Source organism: Hemitrygon akajei, chromosome 6, assembly GCF_048418815.1.
Source record: "Hemitrygon akajei chromosome 6, sHemAka1.3, whole genome shotgun sequence".
Classification (NCBI taxonomy): domain Eukaryota; kingdom Metazoa; phylum Chordata; class Chondrichthyes; order Myliobatiformes; family Dasyatidae; genus Hemitrygon; species Hemitrygon akajei.
The window spans coordinates 185,143,015-185,157,185 of record NC_133129.1 but is presented as its reverse complement, the minus strand read 5'-3'; the positions used below and the strand labels follow the sequence as shown (position 1 = coordinate 185,157,185).

The following is a 14,171-nucleotide window of genomic DNA, read 5'->3' as shown; positions in this document are numbered from 1 at the left end:
TTATCATACAAAATATACGTAAACTGGAGCAGCAGTGAAGCAACAGGAGCCAAGTACTTTAACTAGTGGACACAGTCTTTAACTAGTGGACACAGTCTTTAACTAGTGGACACAGTCTTTAACTAGTGGACACAGTCTTTAACTAGTGGACACAGTCTTTAACTAGTGGACACAGTCTTTAACTAGTGGACACAGTCTTTAACTAGTGGACACAGTCTTAGAATAGTGGGAAGTCCATTTAGAACAGATGAGACGGAATTTCTTTATCCAGAGAGTGGCGAATCTGTGGAATTCAATGAGCACAGACAGCTGTGGAGGCCAAGTCACTGGGTATATTTAAAGAGGCTGATAAGTTCTAATTAGTCAGGGTGTCAAAGATTACAGGGAGAAGGCAAGAGAATGGGTTTGAGAGGGATAATAATTTTAGTGATGGGATGGCCTACTTCTGCTCCTGAAATTATGAGCTTAACAATCACAAGAAATTTTAGAAAGTGAATGCGAATTCATTACCTTACAAAATAGATGAAGCAAATAGAAGCAAGCAAGAGAATCCACAAATCAGAAAGAACAGGAAACATTTGGTAGGACAATAATGATAATAAGAAGCTTGCAGAGGACAAAAACAGTTAAGTTAGGCTGCATACTGTAAAAATTAATCTGAGTAGCAGCCAAGCTATTTTTGAACTCACCAGTAAAATGATCCCTTTTAGGACCAGTTTTGAGTCTACACCCACATTGAGGAGCTCAAGGCATAGCTTGTCAAACTTCTCTGGAGTAAGCTTGTTCAAAATGCTGCAAGAGGAACCAGTTGATTAATGTACCAAACTGACGAATTTCAAGTTGAGAGCCAATCAAGACATCACTGCTGGGTACGTTCCCAGAACACCAAGACGAGGCAAAGCATTCAAGCTATTCTTTAAAAAACATGCCAGAATTAAAGCTGTTCATGAATTCAAAATACAAATTATGAACCATGGATAATAAAAAATGGATTAGATAGAATTATGCATTAGATAAAATATGAAGCAGTCTATCGATTTGAGTACCTAGAATAAGTTTATGAATAATCATAATTTCCATCATTAAAATCAGCCAATATTTAAAAACTGTTCTCAAGTAGAATGAACAATATTTGTTGGAGGTTACATTACTTCACAAAACACTGGTTAGGCTACACTTGCAATACTGCGCTGTTCTAAAATGTCATGAAGGATGGGACTGCCCCAGGAGTGCAGCGATTCATCAGGATGCTACACGGAATGAAAATCTTTAGGTTTGACAGGATGGATTTGATTTCCCTGGAGCAAAACATTAACCTGACAGAGGCACAAGATTAAGAAGCTGCATAAGATTGTGAACACAGCCCAGCACATCACACAAACCAATCTTCCAACCTTGGACTCACTTTACACCGCACGCTGTCGGAGCAGTGCTGCCAGGATAATCAAAGACACGACCCACCCAGCCAACACACTTTTTGTCCCTCTTCCCTCCGGGAGAAGGTTCAGGAGCTTGAAGATTCGTACGGCCAGATTTGGGAACAGCTTCTTTCCAACTATGATAAGACTGCTGAACGGATCCTGACAGGGATCTGGGCTGTACCTTCTAAATATCCGGACCTGACTTGCACTACCTTACTTTCCCTTTTCTATTTTCTAATTATGATTTATAATTTAAATTTTTATTATATTTACTTCGATTTGTACTTCAGGGAGCGCGAAGCACAGAATCAAATATCACTGTGATGATTGTACGCTCTAGTATCAATTGTTTGGTGACAATTAAGTAAAGATTATGAAAAGCATAGATAGGCAGACTCTTTCCCACCCACCCCCACACTTCACAGTTAAGAAAGGCCATAAAGAAAAACCTGGGAACTAGTAAAGCCAACATCTGCAGCAGATAAATTACTTAACAGGACCCTGAGGTTAACATACAAACAACTGAAAAGATAGGTTGATCATGAATAGTCTGCACAGTTCATGTCCAATATCAATGTGGTCAGGGCTACAGACATGGTTTATATGGGCTTCAGAAAAGCCTTGAGGTTCCAGCTGGACAACTAGCTGATTTCATATACAATTGGCTTGATGGTAGTAACCAGAGGATGATAGTGGAAGGTTGTTTTTCCTGAATAGCACATTCCCTAGAGGTCAATACTAGGCCCAAGAAAGTATAAAACACAGTTTGTCTGCAGATGACAAAAATAAGTGGTGTGACTGAGTAAAGTTAGTCATCAGGATTTAGATGAACCTTGATCAGCTTGGTAACTAGGCCATGGAGTGGTAAATGGCGCTTAATTTGAAGTGCAAGGGGCTGCAGTTTGGGAAGACAAATCAGAGCAGGACATTAATAGTCAACTGCAAGGTCTTGGGAAGTGTAGAACAGGGGAACCTACAAGGATAGATCCCTGAAAGTGGCATCACAGCAGTTGGGACTGGCCTTCAGTTAGGATGGAGTAGAGAAGCCAAGATATAATGGAGCCTGTGTACAACTCTCCTTTGCTTGACATCTTCTGGATAGAACATGAAACTATTTATTTCACTTCTTTTATGTTTTGTATGTGACAAACTGTTTGAGCCTGTGATTTGCAGTTTGGAGATTGTTAAGGTGTTCCATCGCTCTGCAGTCTCCAGGAGGATTCTGGGAGGCAGAGGCAGATTGCAAACCTCATGGCAAGGCTGCAAGCTGATGTTCAACTCCCAAGTGATGAGGGAGCAATTGAAACAGATGAAAATGGAAGGTGAGCACCGACAACTTGCTTTTCAGATAGAGGCTTGCACTATAGACTCCTAAACCCACCCCAGTTTTTAAAAAATATATATTCCGTGTTTTTTGCCCGATCTTTCTCATTTATGTGTGCGGGGGAGGGGGATTTAGTGGTCAATGAACCTGTTCAGATTGTGTTTCTTGTATGGGGGGGGGGGGTGCTAGGGATTTGGGGGTTGATGATCATGCTGTCATTCTCTTTGTTGGTTCTGTGGCTATTTGGAAAAGTTTATCAGAGTTGTGTACTTTGATAATAAATGAACCTTTGTAATGTTGCTGTTGTACAAGACATTGACAAGGGTAAATTTCCAATATTTGTTTAGTTTTGCATACCATACTAAAGGATTAAACTGGGGATTGTGCTAAGGAGATTTACATGGATGTTGCCAGGAGGGCCTGAATGATGGTGAGGCCAAGGTACTTTTCACTGGAGTGTAAAAGAATGAAGTGTGGCCTTAGAGGTGTATAGAACTATGAAGAGCATAACTGAGCAGCCCGGCCAATCATGCATGAAATGATCAAATGCACCAATGATGTACTGCTTTCCTTCATGTCCTTGGAAGCTAAGGCTACCCTGAAGTTGAAGTGCTGCACCATAACCCACCCAGATTAAAGGGTTATGGCAAAGCTTATATCCACAAGCATAACACAGATATGACAAGATTCATGTGAATCTGTATCAGACTGGGCTATTTATTTTGACATGGCAACAGGAGATTGAACAAGCAGTGAAAATAGAAACCACAGCACTGTAAACCACACATGCCTTGAGAAAACAAAGATACAAACCAGAGAACAAGATAGCCAAATCCTTTCACAGCCAACAGATTCATCAATTAACATTTACAAATGACTGCAAATCCTAAAGAACAGAACCATATCATGATGTTTCCATTGCAGCTGAAGCACACAACTGAAATAATCACATTTAACTTAAGAAAGAACTCCATTTCTCAACTGATGGACTTAATACTGTTCAACACTGGAAAATTCACAAGCTGCAGGGCATGTCTGGAGGACATGCAATGTCACTCCGTCTATAGCCATTATCCTAATCATCTGTTGTAAAGCATGCCAGACTGCTAATCTGTCACAAGGACATCCCACCAAATCAGTCAAGGCTCACACATACAGTTCATAATAATTCACACTGCCAAGGGAGAACGTAACAATTCTCTCAACCCATTCAGAAATTAAAGAATGCAATTCATGCAATGCTGTTGATCTAAGAATAAACACAACTCTGCCATGGACAAAGTCCCAAGCTTGGCTGTGAATGGGCAAGGGTCAAAGGGACATGTCAAATATTATATCCTCCCAAAGAAACATTATAATTTATTTTTTTTGTGTATTGCAATATATTGCTGCCTCAAACAAATTTCATGACATATGCCAGTGATATTAAACCTGACTGAAAAATCCCACTTCACTCAAAGCAGTACAAGGTAAATTTACACAGCCACCAAAGCAGCCTGCTCACAGTATACTCCCTCCCAAAAAATATCATTCAAGATTCCTGATTTAAACACTGCACACCAAATACGCACCAGTACAAGTTAACTTTTTAAATAAACTCACCCTCTGACTTTCCTGAAGATTCCATCTTGTCGTTCTTTCTCATTCAAGGAGTTGACATCTCGTTTAGTGCTTCATGAAGGTACCCATCTCTGACCGCTAGGCCCTGGGGTGGGGGGGGGGGTGGGGGGAGAAGAGGGAGAACATCCCCCCCCCCCAGGAACCGGCTGTCGAGAGATAGGAACAGAGTCTATAACAATTGCTCAAAACAATTCATCACCACTAATCTCAAAGCTCAAAGTAAATTTATTAACAAAGCACCATACACTTACGAGATTTATTCTGATCTACTATTCAGTCAAAGTTAACAGATGCTGTAACAACCCTTTGGGGTAGTCAAAATCCCAGTAACAACAAAAATACCAGCATACAGCAAATCCCAACATATACTGCCAAATACAAAATGCTGGAAGAACTCAGCAGGCCAGGCAGCATCTATGGAAAAAAAGCACATTCGACTTTTTGGGCTAAAACCCTTCAGGTTCGACTGTGATCTTTTTTATAGATGTTGCCTGGCCTGCTGAGCTTCTCCAGCATTTTGTATGTTGCCTGGATTTCCAGCATCTGCAGATTTTTTCGTAATTTGTATATTGCCAAATGGCTACGATTAAGACATTATTTATCCAGAGATACTGCTTGGAATGAGCCTGCACTGGCCAGTAACCCACCGATTTAACCCACCCTAATCCCAGGACAATTTACACTGCCCAATGAGCCTATTACCAGTAGGTCTTCAGAGGCACTGAAGTGGCGAGAATTTAATCCAGGTCACTGGCACTGTAAAGTGATGTGCTAACCATTACGCTCCTGTGCACTTAAAGACAGGAATTAAATATTTACTGATGCAAGTATTTGTAACTACTAATATGCCAGGGAATAACTTTGATTTCTGCATACAGGGGGTTTCACTGAAGCCAATCAAATATTGAAGGGCCTAGATAGAGCAACATGGAGAGGATGCTTCCTATAGTGGGAAAGTCTAAGGCCAGAATCATTGGGTATATTTAAAGCAGACGCTGGCATGTTCTTGATTAGTCAGGGCATCAAAGGTTACAGGAAAAAGGCAGGAGAATGAGTTAATAAACCAACCATGGAATGACGAAGCAGGTCAATGCCCCGAATGGCCTAATTTTGCTCCCATGTCCTATGGTCAACCCATTTAACTTGATGTATATATGCAGTTATTTCTCCTATGGTGCAGCACACTTTCATAACTTAAGACACACAAATGGAAGAACCTTCAAAGAGTTAATAGTTACCTGTTGCTGGCAGTCTTGGGATAGTGCTGAGGCGCACCCCTACCTCCTCCTCCGCCCGAAGAAGCACTAAAGGTACAAAAATAATGTAAAGGCCTTATTTACTTTGGCACAACTTTAAATATTGCATAAACTCACACTTCTTACTATAGGTAATGGATAGTAATACATCTCCACCAAGAAGAAATGCCAGCCGAGAAAAACCAATAATCTCTAATAAGGGCAAAATAAGAACTGAAGTCTAGCCTCCAACTGAAGTTGATATTTGTTGCTGTCAGCAGCAGGAGACACAAACAAGAATTTTCCAGTATTCAGGATTGAGGGTCTCAAACTTCAGATGAACCAGCAACAGTGTAATCAATGAACCTACTGCCCCAGAGTGACATCTTCCATTCCAGCAAAGCCAACTGGTTACAACAATCAATGCCTGAGGCATCATCTTGGAATTGGGCTGGCAGCCACCACAATGTGCACCATTGATGCTCTGTGCTGAGTGTCCTGGGGAAATGAAACTGTTAATTTGAAAATAAAAAGTGCTCAAAACGGACTTGGCGCAACTGAATACTTTACCCATTTTGCTCATCACAGTCCTGAGGAGTCAGCTTACGAAGAGGCGAGCAGGAGCAATTAATTGCACACAATTAGACACTTGGCAAGAACCAATAAAAAATTTGCATTAAGCAGAGCAGCTACTGCATGAGGGGGGCAGTGTTGAAGTGGGGAATTCAGGTGTTGACTTGTTCAGCTGCAAGGGGGAGAGGTGTAGGTAGATTTTTTTTAATTCTTGGATCATTCAGAAGGCTGAGGGATTGATTGGACATAAAAGGTGTTACAACCAAGGTGCAGGACACAGGCAATTGGAGAGAAAGAGAAGGAATAGATAGTCAGTGCAGAGTACCCTGCCGATGTTCTCCTTACAGGAAAGGATAAAACAGTATCCACTTTGGATACTGCTTGGGGATGGGGACGGGGATAGGGATGGCCTAGCAGAGGAAAACCACAACAGTCAAGTCTCTGGCACAGAGCCTGGCTCTGTGACTCAGAAGAAAGGGAAGAGGTGAGCCAGTGACGGGATTTGATGATTAGGTGAAGAGATAGGAGGTTCTGAGATGCTGGATGGTTTGTTGCCTGCCGGGTGCCAAAATCAAGTCCAAAGCAGTCTTAAATGGGAGGGAGAGCACTTATGGTCCCCGCCAGTTCCAATGACAAGGGTAGGATGGATGATGAGGTGATGTTAAAGGATATGATCCCCAGGGTTGTACTTTCCATGCCACGTGCTAGTGATATCAGAAATGGGAAGCTGATACAGTTTAACACATGGCAAAGGAGTTAGTGCAGAGGGAGGGCATCATATTTTTGGATGACTGGACCCACCTTCACTGGACTGTCTTCAAGGGAAGTTGAGTCCTGTGCAGAAGGGATGGCTTGCACCTGAACCAGAGAGGGACTAATACTCTAGCAGAAAATGGTCAGGAAACAAAAGATTGATCATGGTGGGACTAATGTCCCGAGCTATGTATAGTTCAATACAAGGAGTACTGCAGGAAAGCTAGCTTAAAGAAATGAATCAGCACGTGGAATTTTGAAACTACAGCCATCAGTAAGACTTGACTGCAGGAGGGGCAGGACTGGCAGCTCATTATTCCAGGATTCCTTTGTTTCAGACATGATAGAGCTGAAGGCATTACTAGTCAGGGGAAAAGATAAAGCAATGCACACTCAGGACCAACTGCAGAGCCCATCTAGTGAGGCTTTATGAGTAGAGCTGAGCATAAGAAAGGTATGATCATGTTATTGGGATATTAGGAAATGAGACAGGGCAAGTAACAGAAGATGCCGTTGGGAAGGGTTTAAAACTAATTTGGAAGGGGTATGGGAACTGGAGTGAAGGAACTCAGGATACGACGGATGGTAAAAAAAAAAGAGCAAAGATAGCATGCAGTCAGAAAGGGCAGGCAGATGATAGGACAAAATAGTAGCCAGCAGGTTAAATATCAGTGCACTAAGGTTGCAGAATCACAAAGAGTAGAAAATGCAGCACTCAAAGTGTTATATCTCAATGACAGAATAGAAGAGGGTGGATGATCTTGTTGCACTATTACATATTGCCAGTTATGATGTTGTGGCCATCAATGAATCATGGCTGAAAAATGGCTGTAATTGGGAACTGAATGTCCAAGGTTACACACTGTATCAAGAGGGATAGGATGGTAGGCAGAGGGGGTGGTGTAGCTTTGCTGGTAAAGAATAGCATCAAGTCATCAGAAAGACGTGACATGGGATCGGAAGATGTTGAATCCTTGTGGGTTTAAGAAACTGCAAGGATAAAAGGACCCTGATGGCAGTTATATACAAGACTCCTAACAGTAGCTGGGATGTGGACCACAGATTACAACAGGAAATAGAAAAGGTATGTCAAAAGAGCAATGTTATGAGTCATGAGAGTTTTCAACTGGGAAAATCAGGTTGGTAATGGATCTCAAGAGTAAGTTTGTTGATGTCTACAAGATGGCTTTTTAGAGCAGTCTGTCTTTGGGCCTACTAGGTAATCAGTGATACTGGACTGGGTGTTACATAATGAACTGGAGCCCTTAGAAGATAGTGATCACAATATGATTGAGTTCAACTTGAAACTGTTAGGGAGAAAGTAGAGTCTGATGCAGCAGAATAAAGGAAATGACAGCGGTATGAAAGAGGAGTTGACCAAAGTAAATTGGACAGCACAGCAGCAATGGCTTGAGTTTCAGGAAAAAATGAAGCTACAGGATAGATGTATTCCAAGAACAAAGCAATACTCAAATGGCAAAATAGTATAATCATAGCACAAGGGAAGTCAAAGTCAATGTAAAAGCAAAAATTAGCAGGAAGATAGAGGATTGGGAAGCTTTTAAAAACCTATAGAAAGCAACCAAAATCATCGGAGAAAAGATGAAATATGAAAGTAAGCCAGCAAACAACGTCAAGGTGGATAGAAAAAGCCTTTTCAAGTATATAAAAATAAGAGATGAGAACAGACATAAGACCGCTAGAAAATGACAACAGAGAAATAACAAGGCAGATGAACTCAGTCTTCATTGTGGAAGACACTAACAATGTGCCAGGGATTGAAGGATGTGGAAGAAAGAGACATGAGTGCAGTTACTATTACAAGGGAGAAGGTGCTCAAAAAGCTAAAAGACATCACCTGAACCAGATGAACTACACTCTGGGGATCTGAAAGAGGTAGCAGTAGATTGTGGAGGCATTAATGATCTTTCAAAAAATAATTGGACTCTGGCATGGCGCCAGAGGACTGAAAAATTGGAAATGTCACTCCACTCTGGAAAGGAGGAAGGCAGCAGAAAGGAAGCCTGACCTTAGTGATTGGGAAGATTTGTTAAGGATAAGGTGATGGAGTATTTGGTGACACAGGACAAGATAGGACAAATTCAGCATTGTTTCCTTAGGGGAAAATCTTGCCTGACAAATTGTTGGAATTAATTAAGATTACAAGTAGTTTAGATAAAGGGGTTGCAGTGGATGTTGTATATTTGGACTTTCAGAAGGCCTTTGACAAGGTGCCACCCATGAGGCTGCTTACCAAGTTAAGAGCCCATGGTATTACAGGAAAGTTACACTAAAGTGGAAAACTGGAAAAGTGTACATTCACTGCCATGCCAAGTAATTTCAAAAGTTTAGTCAAAAGTTAACCACAGTACTGTGCCAACTTAATCACAACTTCACCTCAAAAATGCGAGAAGCTCAACAGGTCAGGCAACATCTCTGAAGGGATACGGTTGAGTCTCAGGTCAAGACTTTGCCATGTTTCAGTGAAGACATGGTTGCACACCTCTTTCAATCTATGTGGGGATACAATCCCAATTTCCTGACCAATACTTATTTACATTCAATCTGTTAACCCCGCTTGTGAGCATTACCAATGTACAGGCAGCTACATTTGATACTAAAATAATGACCATGCTTAAAGTTTTTCCAAGAATGAAGCAATTTAGTACACAGAGGTGAAAATGAATTAATACTTAAGCACATCACAATTCTAAGGCAGGCATTGGAAGTTAGAAAGCAGTTTCACAAGAATTATCCCAGGAATGAAAGGGTTAATGTAGGAGTGTTGAATGGCTCTGGGCCTGTACTCGCTGGAGTTTAGAAGAGTGAAGGGTAATTACATTGAAACCTATCATATAAAGAAAACTACTGATAAGCAGATGGGGTGAGAATGTTTCTTATGGTGAGGGAGGTTACAATAGAGGGATATCCATTTCGAACAGATGAGAAGGAATTTCTTTAGCCAGAGGGTGGCGGGTCTATTGAATTCATTGTCACAGGTGGCTGTGGAGGCCAAGTCATTGGGTATATTTAAAACAGAGGCCGACAGTTTCTTGACTAGCCAGGGTGACAAAGGTTATAGAGAAAGGCAGTAGAAAGAGCTTGAGCAGGATAATAAATCAGTCATGAAGGAATGGTGGAGCAGACCTGATGAGCCAAATGACAGTTTTACTCTTGTGTCTAATGGTCTTTTGAAAATCTATACAACTAAAAAAATTACTACCTCAGAAACTAACATTCACTGTGCCCTGCTACTTCCTTACAAACAGCAATTAAAAAGCAGTTAACAGCACAAGGTACCTGAAACGAGAAGCAACCCCTTCTGCAATCACACTCTCCACTTTGGCGGCTTGACAAAACGAAAAACTTCCAAAAGAAGAATATTAAAGGGAAGGGAAGGGAAAAAGAGTTACCTAGGAGAGAGAGAAAATAAAACAATCAGCCTAGTGATCTAACAGGGCATCTGCCCCAATGATGAATCACCACCTTACTCCACCCAGTCCAACGCACAAAAGGAGGAACAGTACTGAACAAAGGGGAAAATGGCCGTACCACCCAGGTCTGACGAAATGCCGGAAAAACTGGCTCAATCAAAAATCTTTTGATCAATGATGTCACGGAGCCATGAAAAGCAAGATTATTTTTCCATCGACCCGAGAGTGGTAAAACGTGACGATGGGTGGGCTCAACACCTACAGACAAAGGACCACAATCAGAGAGAGGCATAGAGAGGAACGGGGGAGAAGGGGCTAGGAAAATTGATCAAAGCCAGCAAAATACAGGATATATCACCGTATATGGAAGATACAGAGAATATACAAACTAGAGAAAGGGTGGACGGGTGACGAGAGCACTCCAAATACTAACGAACACAGCAAAACACTGACAAAACTCAAGAGGGAAACCACAGTTCCCCACAACAGTAATTCCGAGAAACAACAGGAAGGGAAACTGGTCAGCCAGCCGCCGGAGAAGGAGGGCGAGGGCCAGGGGCAGGAGGTGAGGAAAGGGAGGACGGGCACATCAATCATTAAGGACCTCATCACCCAGGACATGCCCTCTCCTTATTGTTACCAGACACACACTCAACGTTTTAGGAACAGCTTCTCTTCTTGTCGTCGGATTTTTGAACGGACCACGAACCCATGAATACTATCTCGGTGTAAATTCCTTTCTCCCTTGCACCCATTTAAGTATATATACTTACTGTGTTACAATTTATCATTATATATTACACAGTAGTTGCCGGAAAACAACAAATGCCGGTGATATTAAACCTCACTCCGACAGGGGAGGTGGGGTGTCGCACAAAACTTGAATGCTGGAGGTTGGGTGATGTGGGGTGTGAAGACAAAGAACAGGAGCTGGCCAGTCGGCCGAACATCCTCCGAACAGGGTGCATCGGCCAACACCCAAGTTGTGGGGACCGTCCACCCCACCCTCTCTTCTTCGGTAAAATCTCGGTGAGGAGAAACAGAGCAGATGACCAGGCAAGGCGCCGGGGAAGAGATCACTACCCTCCCAACTGGACTCCACAAGCGGGCAACGGCACACAAATAAAGTGGCGGCGCTGGGGTGGGGGAACGGGGCGTACACCGGGATCAGTAATCACTATCCCTCCTCATCCCGACACAAAGCGAACACCACGAGCATTGATACACTAATTACTAAATAGCAAGCCGGCCCTCCCCCAAGAATGAGAGCGAACTCGAAGCCGAGGCCCCATGGCCTGGCGCCGCCATTTTGTGAGGAGCGGCAGCCACAAAATGGCGGCGGGAAGACTCACCTCGGCGGCCTCGCAGCCCCAGTCAGCACCAGGCGTCTTCAGCCGCTCTCACACACAGAGTAAAATAAAAAGGAAAAAAAAGCGACGAAGAGGCGGAAACGATCATTAACTTATCGCTCGGCCGCTCCCGCTCAACATAGAGGACAGCACCGTGCGGGAGCCGTCAGCGACCGGGACAAAGAGACGAGCTCCGCCGCAGCCGCTGCCACTCCGCCGAATGGCTTCTCTTACCCACAAAGCAGCGCGCCACGCCGCGCAACCCAACTTTATTTCCGGCTCCCCGCTCTTTTTTGTTATTTTTCCCTCTTTCGTTCACGCCTGCCCACCGCCACGCATGCGCGTCTCCTACACAACCAAACCTGAAAATATGTCATCACCCTTTGATTGATACCAGGGCTGCGCCAGTCACGCCGTCTAGTTGTGTGATACATCCCGCCCTCTCCACCAATCAGACTGAGCGGACCTACGGCCGCTCATGCTGATTGGACAGTCACTTCAATGAAGCCGCACTGCGGTTTGAAGTGTTTGGCCACGCCCCCGGTGTTTTTTTAAGATGCCCATCACAACAGACCCCGCCTACAGAAAGTAAAATTTGGCCAATGCTCATTTTCCCCGCCCCTCTAATCGTATCTGATTGGGTATTTCTGGAGCATTCTGACCCCCCTCCCGCTCATTTCAACTGTCAATCAATACAGTTACGTGACCCAAGGGACCGTCCCCTAATAGCAGGCTGTTTACAACAAACAAGAGATGTATTCATTAAACTAAGTCATTTCTTATTTAAAATTGATGTAAGTTATACATAGAATAGTACAGTCGGCATATGATGTTGTGATGACTTACTGCATCATCAATCTCATCAATCCTTCCCAGAGCCCACCATTTTTTAGTCATCCATGTCCCTGTAATCATTCCCGGTAGTGCATTCCAGGAACCCATCACTCACTGTGGGAAAAACTTCCCTCCAACATCTCTCCCATCTTTCCTCCAGTCACCTTAAATTGATGTCCTATATGTACATCAGAAAAAAACTTTTTAACATCATGACTTTTTGTGCGAGGAAGAACATTTTACTTTGTTGGATATTCGATAAGGATCCTGGACTTTCTGGTTGGCGTAAATTAATCATGGAATACATTCCTTTGGACTTTTTAACATGTATGGTACACTCAGAACCAAATAGTTTTCATAAAACATTGCAACCTTTTGTACCATATGTAGATGTAAACCTATCTGCTACACTAATAAGGGCTTTTGTATAGGATACAGACAGACATACTTTATTGATCCAGAGGGAAATTGGGTTTCGTTACAGTCGCACCAACCAAGAATAGTGTAGAAATATAGCAATATAAAACCATAAATAATTAAATAATAAGTAAATAATGCCAAGTGGAAATTAGTCCAAGACCAGCCTATTGGCTCAGGGTGTCTGACACTCCGAGGGAGGAGTTGTAAAGTTTGATGGCCACAGGCAGGAATGACTTCCTATGACGCTTAGTGTTACATCTCGGTGGAATGAGTCTCTGGCTGAATGTCCTCCTGTGCTTAACCAGTACATTATGGAGTGGATGGGAGACATTGTGGTGATTTGATGGAAGTGTTCTGATAGCTGCTATTTGTATGGGGAAGAAATGTAAATGTACCTGGAATTTGAAAGTTTTGTTATGCTGAGCAAAAAAAAGCTGATGTCCTCTTGGTATTTGTTGCGCTGGGAAAATGGTGATGTCTGTCCACTTTGTCTATGCTTCCCCTAGCACCATATTCTCCTATGGTGTTATCAATCGGGATTATCATTTCAGAGAATCTGTTCCAGACCCAGCACATAAGTGCAATTACAAAGAAAACATGACAGCACCTCTACCTCCTTAGAAGTTTGCAAAGATTCGTCATGATTTCCAAAACTTTGACAAACTTCTGTAGATGTGAGCTGGAGAGTACTTTGACTGGTTGCGTCAAGGCCTGTTATGGAAACACTAATGCCCTTGTATGGAAAAGCCAGCAAGAAGTAGTTGAAACAGCCCTGTCCATCAGGGATTGCAAATTATAACAGGAGATAGAAAAGGTGTGTCAAAAGGGCAATTTCATGATAATCGTTGGGGATTTTAACAAGAAAGTGGATTGGGAAAACCAGGCCAGTACTGGACCTCAAGAGAAAGAATTTGTAGAATGTCTAAGGGATGGCTTTTTATAACAGCTTGTTGTTGAGCCCACTAGGGGATTGGGTGTTGTGCAATGATCTGGAGGTGACAAGAGAGCTTAAGGTTAAGGAGCCCTTAGGGAACAGTGATCACAATATGATCGAGTTCACTTTGAAATTTGAGAAGGAGAAACTAAATTCCAATGTGTCAGTATTTCAGTGGAATAAAGGAAATTACAATGGCATGAGAGGGGAACTGGCCGAAGTTGACTGGAAAGGGACACTAGCAGGAAGGACAGCAGAGCAGCAATGGCTGGAG

At 42.7% G+C, this 14,171-nt stretch overlaps 1 long non-coding RNA gene across 1 annotated transcript; it reads right to left on the bottom strand.

Moving 5' to 3' along the window:
• Window positions 1-5,603: 5,603 nt before the first annotated feature.
• LOC140729761 (uncharacterized) lies at window positions 5,604-11,937 on the bottom strand. The gene is made up of 3 exons (XR_012099408.1): window positions 11,713-11,937; window positions 10,227-10,339; window positions 5,604-5,669 (listed from the first exon to the last, which is right to left on the bottom strand). It is a non-coding gene; the product is annotated as an uncharacterized lncRNA (long non-coding RNA).
• Between the last annotated feature and the right edge of the window lie 2,234 nt (window positions 11,938-14,171).